The following is a 283-nucleotide window of genomic DNA, read 5'->3' on the forward strand; positions in this document are numbered from 1 at the left end:
ATAAAAAGTTGTTAAATTGGTAGTGTTGTTACTTTCATGTTTTCTAACACTTTTAGCTGATTAAAAATTACTGGGCAAACAGTTATTTGTAAGTGTATTTCCCACAGTATTTTAAAAATATTGAAGATTTTAAGTGTTATTTCCCATATTATAAGTTAGAAAATATGAAAAAGTTTGAGTTTATTTCCAACATCGTATGAGTTGCAATATGTAAAATATTTTGAGTGTATTTCCCACCTTAATTAAGTTGAAAAATATTGAACATTTTGAGTTTATTACTCCC

The sequence above is a fragment of the Haplochromis burtoni genome, unplaced genomic scaffold, assembly GCF_018398535.1.
Source record: "Haplochromis burtoni strain Fernald_Lab_line unplaced genomic scaffold, NCSU_Asbu1 Contig_364, whole genome shotgun sequence".
NCBI lineage: Eukaryota > Metazoa > Chordata > Actinopteri > Cichliformes > Cichlidae > Haplochromis > Haplochromis burtoni.